The following is an 8,323-nucleotide window of genomic DNA, read 5'->3' as shown; positions in this document are numbered from 1 at the left end:
ATTTCATTGGTAATTCTTGCGAAAAACATTGTTTTCAAAGTATAACTGCCTATGTGAGTGATCAAATTCATGCAAAATTTCTTGTCCTTTCCAACGTGTAGCACTGTGGACATCAGTCTGAACTAGGAGAAATTACAGATGGCCCAAAGGGCACTCTGTTTAATTGCTGTTCAGTAACTTACCAGCATTTAACTTCGAATCTTTTTTTGCTTTTTATTTGTTGAAATGTATCCAAACATTCATGGAGATCCAATTCAAATATAATTTGTTAATGTAATGTGGAGAAGGAAGCAGAGCCTACAATAGTGTTAATTCTGTTCCTTTTTGCTATGTATTGTGGAGTCCCTCTAGAGGCTATTCTGTTAGAATACAGCCACATTGTATTACTCAGTGTACAAACGTGTAGGGAAATGGTTTTGATCTCAAGCATGTTAGTTTAACTTAAGATAGTGTTTGAGTAGGGATAAGAACTAACAAATTAGGTGCTGTGGCACAGTAAACTAACTTCGCTGCAGATAACACAAACATACTCTCCATATTCTACCTAATTCTGTCTTGACATTTTAATTTGATGTTCTGCCATGATGAACAATTTGCCGTAGAATTCTCGTGCCTTGTAACAAAGGCTGTTTAAAAAACATCTTTTGTGGAGACTACTAGCTACATTATTGGGGTATTATGTGTTGCTTTTATGGACCCTTGTATTGGACATTCCCAGATGTCAATCTTAACTGGCGAGTTATGACATTATTCTTCTGTTGCATCTGAGCCATTCTGTACCCCAATGAAGAACATTTGCTTCTCAAGAAAGAGAAACAAAAAGGATTAGAACTTTCTCTAAAGAAAACTATTGTTGGACCTCTAAATATCCAAATCAAATACATTGCTCATACCTGATTACAGCATTATAAACACAGACTATTGGGGAAATTAAACTTCAACGGTCGTACTCCTCCCTTTGTCTTCTATTCCTGTCTGGTGTCTTTTAATTGTATTATGTCAGAATGTTAACAAAAAAGCCTTCCCACGCTTTATTGTTGTGGGCCTGGTATATAATTGCATGGTTTGACTTTTGAGCTGAATTGAAATTAGGATGTATATCTGGTTCTCAAAAATGGGTTTGCCCCTTTGTCAGGCGCTCTTCCTTTCAAATTAGTATATTGGTCATTAAGTAATTTAAAGTGCTTTCCGAAATTAATATCTTAGTATGTTAAAGCTTTTTTCTTTTTGTTCTTGTTTTTTTATTTCATAAAGTTAATGGGGCCAAATCCTGTCCTCTCTGTTCCTTACTTGAGCAGTGAAGTCAGAGGGGTATTGCCTGGGTATGCGTTTCAGGCTTTTTCTTGTGGTAAGGATCTGGCTTGTAATTTTGTTTTAATACAAGGGATTGCTGTTCTATCACTATGACTTTATAGTAATTATATAGATTTTGTGGTGTTGAGCAGAACCCTGTAGTTCCAAGAAGTATTTGTATTTCATTAATCATTGTAAAGGGGATAATATGGTTTAGGGGAGATTAATTGGAATCAAACCTAAAGTACTGTCTGTCCTGGAAGAAAGGTAGTAACTCACATACAGCGGCTTTTGAGTGGTAGACCAGGAGAGATTAAGTCCCAGTGCATGCTTAAGGGGAAGGGGAGCTGGGGGGGGGAGGGAGTGAAAAACTCCAATTCTAATGTTTATAAGACAACTAAGTAACAAAAAATGTCTTCTTCAAGAATTGTAAAGCTACATCTTGTATTTGTGTCTGCCAAAAACCACTAATTATCCTAATATTTTCATTGAGTATGACAAGTGAGCTATACTTTCTTATAACTGAAAATGAAAATCAGTAGAAGTTTATATTTACAAGCTATAACAAGTTCTGCAATTTATGTGATTGATGGATACTTAAATTAACCATTTAAATTTGCAACAGTGCTCCACTGAATCCGTAATGCGTACTACGGCTTAGTCTAGTAGTGGTGTACAGTGAACTTGAACTTAACAAAATTATTGACAAAAACATGGAACAAAAATACTGTAGCACAGTGGAAAAATCTACTATGCCTGATGACAGATATTCAAGGGAAGAATCTTCTCGGCACAATTTTGATACATAGTCAAAGCAAAAATAAATTTAAATTTACTCTCATGCATCTGTTTTGATCTTTTCTTCAGTATAACTTAACAAAAATCCTCTTATAAAGTATGTTGAGAATGGATTTCAACTTGCAAACCAATATTAAGCTTTTGAGTGTCCTGCTTGCATTGGAGGAGGAGCCATGAAATGGGACTTTAATAATCATTTGATCACTCATTTATAGCAGTTGCTTAAATGTCTGTATTGATAAGGTGTTTGATATATAAATAAAAAAGTAGGTTGCCAGATTTATAGCAATTCCAAAACTTCTGAGCAAAAGATTTTTACAGCTATTATGTTATAGGATTACTTGCACATAATTAACAAAATCAATTTACTAAACTCAGCTTTTAATTTTACTAATTCATTAAACATAATTTGCATTTTTCAAAGCATTAAAAAGTTTAATTTTTGTAGCATTGTTTATTTTCAGGACCCAGCATTTATAGTCTCTTTATTAGAAAGAATATCTGCATTGCTTAAAGCATTTTCAAAACGAACTTAGAAGTCTAAGTAGAATATCGCCATATGATTTTGGTGACTATCATTTTTGTACCCTCAGCATTTGGACATGAAGCCCATTTCTGTAATTTGAACTATACAGAAGGCACTCTTATTATAAGGCTAGCAGGAGAACAAATTTGAGGTATTAAGCAAAAAGGCTTCGACTTCTTAGTAAGGCATGTTTGGCACCTAGGCCTGTAGACTCTAATGCATATGTATTAATTCTCAGCAAGACTTAATAGTAATCTAGAAATGATGAGATCGGCCCATATGTGAAAAAACAAGAACCCAGTCCTACAAATCTTTCCTGAGTGATCTTTGATCATGTGTGAGTATTTGTGTGATTAAGGATTACTTGCATAATGAAAGCTTGCCAGATTGGATTGTCATTCATGTGAAGCACTTAAATAACTTAGAGCCTTATAGAAAGAGTGTACCAACTTGTGTTTCCTGTTTATCTTTTAAAAAACAAACAAACAAAAAAACCACTTAGAGCTTCTGTTAACTTAAAATTTGAATGAAGCTGTGTAGATGTAGTGTATTGGCTTAAAACGTGTTTTGAAACTGAGTGGCTTAGTTTGGCATACTTTGGCTGATAAAATCTGTAAAGTTGGAAAAAAAGTCATTTGCTTTAAAGGGAATCTTAAACTTTTGTTCTCATTCAAACAAAGCAGTCAAGGTGTATCTGCAATATTTGATCAGGAATTTCTGAAAATTTAGAATAGGAGAATCCCTCTGAAGAAATGTTTGAACAACCTGGAGGTTACCAGAAGCTCTGAAACACAGTTCAGACTATATTGCATCACATTTTCTGATGTCCAGAAATGTGCAAGTGTCAATTTTGTATTTTAACTCCTTCCTTTTACCTGACTATCAGGGAAGCGTGATTGAGGCTGACCTGACATGTCATGATGTCGACTTGCTAGGTGGGGTTCGCAAGGGACATTAACCTTGGAGTTATCGGTAAGACAACTTTCTTTCTAATTTACTTCAATAAGATTAAAGGGTTTGGGGGCGGAGGGAGGGAAGAGATGACCTCCACAGACCTGATCACTGGAATTTTGTTGAAAATCTGCAATTACCATGGAGAGTTTTCAAGCACTGAAGGTAATGATTGAATTTAAATTCATCCATGTCCAAGAGGCGCATGGCGTAAGTTCTTTCAACTGAAACCAGTTTGAAAATAAAGGTGACTTGTGCGTCAGAAGAAAAATGGATGCTGTTTTTGAGATGCTGGAAACATAAAAGGTTTTAAACACTTACATTTTTCTTCTGTAATCAAAGCCAGATTTTTTTCCCCATGCTGAAAAAGTGAAGAACTTGCAGCACACTTCTTTGAAGTCTAGATGCTGTAAAAGTGTCTAAGTAGATTTGTCTTTTTAAAAAAAAAAAAAAAAAAAGCTTTATCTTAGGGAAAAAAAAAAAAACAAACCCAAAACTGGCATATCATGAGTTTGGATCTTTTATCTTTTGAATCCGACAATCCTTACAAGGCATTCATTGCAAAAGAATTACCACTAAACCAAGGGGGAGTTGTAGTTGGCCATGTTAAAATCACTGGAGTTTAGTAATGAACTTTTTTGTGGAAGGTGTATTATGTGAACTATAGACAAATCAAAAGCTGAAGATCAGATTTTGGAAGGATTGCAGATCAAACTTAAAAATCCTTGGATATCTGAGTCCTTCAGGATAGCACATTTGCTCAGCCAGGTGCGTCAAGACCTTTGTTTTACTGAGTGCACAATACAGTAGTTTGGAAGGACCAGAGAAGTTGGAAGAGTTTAGTAAGCTATAGGGGATTACTAGTTCAATCATTTTTTTTACTGTGAAACTGATGAGCATGCCAGTTGTAGCACTGACACCAATACTGAAGAAATCTAACTGGTTGAATTAGAGGTATTGGTGAGGATTTCAGAAACAAAGTATTTACTTAATCCCAGATGAACCTTGCTTGGAATACGTTGATTTGAAGACAGTCTTAATCACACCAAGTCACTGATGTAGTTTCACTCAAAAGATTTTAAACAAATGAGCATCTCTTCTGTTAATTAAGAATTGTTCAGGATGTATAATCGCATAGAGTACTGATAGTAGCAAGTGTAATGGCAGTTCGTGAAAATGCACAGGTGGCCTGAAGCAGATGGCAGGTTGTTACAGGGGAAAAAAATTAGCTTTTGCACATGTGGGATTTAGGGATAACTGTAGGAGTACACAATAGGCAGTATTCCTATCAGAAAGCAGAAACATCAGCTTCTGGTGAGGTTTATGGCTGCAAAATACAGAGTCAAAATGTACGTCTGATCTATAATCACAAACTGTATTAAATGAAGAAAAAAAGTAAAGATTGAGGAGCAGACCTAGCTTTAGTTCTGCCCTTCTCACACGTATACTTCAAGTACAGCTTCACTTTTCTTCCTTAGTACAAGTGAGCTTACTGTCTTGCTCATTAACTTTATGTAGTGTTTGTGTAACTGGGATACACAATTATCCCTCCTCCCTCAACTTTAACAGCAGACTATGAGCTATGAGAGAAGTGATTGTATGCATATTTTAATTTGAAGGAGTGAATATCAAATGCATCTATACCTGCTTACATGACATTATTCAAACATACCTTGAGACTTTACAAATTGAACATGCAGAAAATCCATATCTAACTTGAATTTAAGAGAAGATGTAGAAATAACATTAGATTTTCTCCTATCACAAAACTTACTTGGGAGAACACTCAGCTATCTTAACAATGAACAGTCTTTTCTCTTTTAAAATTCACTGCTCTGCTGCTTCTATGCCTGTAGAAGTAGGGGAAGTGAAACACCACGTAGACTAAAAGTGCTGTGATTAAAAATAGTTCAAGTGTATAACTGAAGACAGTATCGTGATGTATGCACGCAGAACTGAATAAAAGTTGTACAGGCAGTGATTTTGATGTCTGCTTTTTTAAACCAATTCCTGGTTAGGAACCGGTCTATTTCCTTTTAAAGAATTATTTGAAGCATGTTGTTAGGTGCCATCTTGAATCCTACTTTAAGTAACCAGTTTGAAAATTCAATGTATTGAACTAGTGAGGTAGAGATAATTCAGAGAGAACCTCACTGGTTAAAACTGGAACTTATTCCTGGTAGCACCTATAACAACAACAGAACAATAGAGAAGAGGTCCAGCCCTCTAGGAAAGGTAGGGAAGTGATAAAGCTGAGGAAGTCTAAGCCTGCAGCTCATTTTCAGATGCTGTGAGAGGTCCTGCTTTAGGTTAAAAGAAAAAAAAATCTTGCCTGCTTTCATATAAACCTTAGAGAAGTGCTTGCACTGATCTCACCAGGTCTTTGTTACAAAGCTTGTCTGTGATCTTGCTCTGAGTAAGAAATGTACTGGAAACTTCTGTTCTGAAGGTTGGGATGCACTCCTGAAAGTGGATTTTTTCAGTGCAAAGGAATAAATTATTCTTAAATTCAAAATAAACTGTTCCTGTGGTTGTCTTTCTGTGGGTTCTACATATTGTACATCAGGAGAATGAGAATAACTTTGTCTGTGAGCCAGTTATGAAGTCTGCTAGGCAATTCCACATATGTTTCCTTCCAAAGCCTAACAAAATTATCTGATCCAAGTGTTCCATGTTAGTGGATCATTTGTACAGAAGAGGCAAATCTATAAATAAACTTATGGATGAACTTCTGCATGTGATGCCTCAACATAGTTTTTTCCTTTGGAAGTATAGGGAGTCCCTCGTGTTTGGCAAGATACAACTTCAGGCTACCCTCGCACGTGTTAGTACATTGAGACATTACAACTCCTATTTCTGTAAAGGGGTGTATGTGCTTTTGACATCTATCGTGTTTCTGGCGAATCGCACTGAACTAAAGAGATCCTGAAACCAGGCTTTTACCCTGCTGTACTTGCTTGCAGCTTATCTTTCCACTCTGCTGTGAGCACTGTGTTGAGGAAGTCAAAGCTGTGTGCTTGGAGTTTTTCAGGCAGACTAGTTAGCCTGTTCTCTGGCTGCTAATCCTGTTCACCTTCATGCTAGAGAAGAGCTAATAGATAAGAGTAGTTCTTGTCTATCAACTTCTGAAAAGCTTCAGAGCTTCCATCTGAATACTTTTGAATGCGTTGGAGAGAAAGGGGAGTAGTGCCTTGGTATGCTGGATTGTGTAGGCATTTTCAATACCATGGAGCTACCTAGAAAAATTCCAATAGGCAAGAGGCAAGTTATGTTCAGAACCACGTAAAGATACAAGAAAAGAAATGATTCTTGCCTCATTTTTCTACATTTAACGCTTTGAATATGAACCCTAATACTGTATTTAATGAAGAAGTTGAGATGTGAGTCGGGTCGTGTATGTTGTCAGCAGAGGACACTTTTCCATACCTTGGTATACTGAGACAGAAATAAAGGCTACATTCCCTTGGACAAGTGAAGGCTTAAGAAGTGCTGTTTCAAAGGCTTCCCAGAGATATTACAGGCATGATCTCTGCCTTTTTTCCAAAGCACACTGCACAAAACTTTACACAACAATAAATGTTATCTTTGGAGAGCCCTGTGTGGGGTTGTGTGTGGGAGCAGGTGGGTGTCAGTGACTGTGGTGGACTGAGTGCGGCTTTTGTTTACACAGTGATTCTTATTGAAAGATTTTTACAAAGCTTTCCATTCTCACTTACAGAAAATATTTCCTTAAAGTGATGGGTAACCAATTTTTCAAGTTTGTTGGCAGCACTGTATCAACAGTGCCTTAAAAAAAAACTTTGATTTTTATTAAAAAAAAAAAAGACTTCGTGTTAAAAATAAAGGGTATACTGTAGTTAATTTGTGCAGTTTCTTTGCACAGATCTGTTTTCCAGTTAACAGTTTGTATATCATCAGTAATCAAAACTGGCTACTGACAATTTTAGTGCCCTCAGAAAGAACTAGGTGAACCAAAATTTTTAACTTAAAAAAAGGGGGGGTCTTGGAGGACTTGGTGAGAGGGGAGAGTAGACTGCTGGGGAGAATCCAGCCCTGACTGTGTCATACCGGTGCTGGATTACTCCAGAATGCTTCTAATCTAACCTTTTTTCAGTGTTTTTTTTTCCTGTTTCAAAATGTGACAGTTCACAAAAAGTTAGAACTATCTTGACCCAGCTTGTGCAGTTGGATCAAATTTCTTAAGTGATGTTTGGCCATGGATGTCATATAGACAGTGGATTATTTTCCAGTTATTTTACAAGTTAATTAAATCTAGTGCTTAAAGGCCTTCTTTAAAAGAAGGAGGACCAAAAAAAAAAAAAGCCAGAATGGCCATGGCTGTCACACACACATCGTGCTGGGCATCACCACCTTCTGTATTTGTGAAGGGCAGAGTGATTTGCAGTAGCGGTCCTGCAGCTAGGTGCTAGCTAGTCAGATTTATGGAACGTTCCATAATGAGAAATGTAGCAACTCAAGAGCATACATACAGCTGATCCCCTTTCAATAAAATTTGTTAATTGGTGAGGATGGCTATATTCAGACATAAATCTTGTGGTCTCTCTTGTACACAAACCTTGCTTTATGCCTCTTCAAGAAGAGTAAAAGAGCCATGATTTTTTCCCTATTTGTGCAAACACAGTCACTGTGGTGCAGTGTGGGTTCTGTTGTGAAAAGCGTCTGAAGTGTACTTGAGGCTTTTTCAGAAAGACCTGATTAAGGTCTATAGAGAATACGTGTGCTCCCCACTCCCTT

This window comes from Anser anser, assembly GCF_964211835.1.
Source record: "Anser anser genome assembly, chromosome: 24".
NCBI lineage: Eukaryota > Metazoa > Chordata > Aves > Anseriformes > Anatidae > Anser > Anser anser.
The sequence above is the reverse complement of the archived record's forward strand: the minus strand, read 5'-3'. Positions refer to the sequence as shown.